Here is a 488-nt window from a genome sequence, read left to right on the forward strand (position 1 = left end):
AAAGAAAGAGAGAAGAGAAGGGTTTCACCAGTCCTGGGTCCAGTGTTGGTCCAGCCAGCGTAGAGATCCAGTTCCGGAGGGCGCGCACTGAGGATTCGTTCTCTCTTCTTTTATAGTGTGTTGGTTGATGATCTCAACATGTGCAGTTCCCACACCTGGGGTTCACTGGAATCGGTCAGTGAGCTTTGGGGGGGGGTTCATTGTGGAGTTGCCTCTCTTTTCCTGCTGGCATGACCGCTTAAGATAGAAGCACAGTCCCAACTTCCGTGGGGCCTTCTTCCTCCAGGAAGGCATAAATTGTGTTCCTTCTCCTGGTCACTTAAGATAAGGAATTGGGGCTTTGGAGAAGTGCATTCCCACCCTCTGTGGGGCCCTCTCCTCTGGCCACATTGTCCTGTTCACAAAACTCCAGCATTTTTACAGAGGCCGTTTTCTCCAGCAAAGCTCTTTAACGGATGTTTGAGACATTGAATTTGTCAGACCGTCAC

This window comes from Haliaeetus leucocephalus, unplaced genomic scaffold (genome assembly GCF_000737465.1).
Source record: "Haliaeetus leucocephalus isolate CR32 unplaced genomic scaffold, Haliaeetus_leucocephalus-4.0 Scaffold138, whole genome shotgun sequence".
NCBI lineage: Eukaryota > Metazoa > Chordata > Aves > Accipitriformes > Accipitridae > Haliaeetus > Haliaeetus leucocephalus.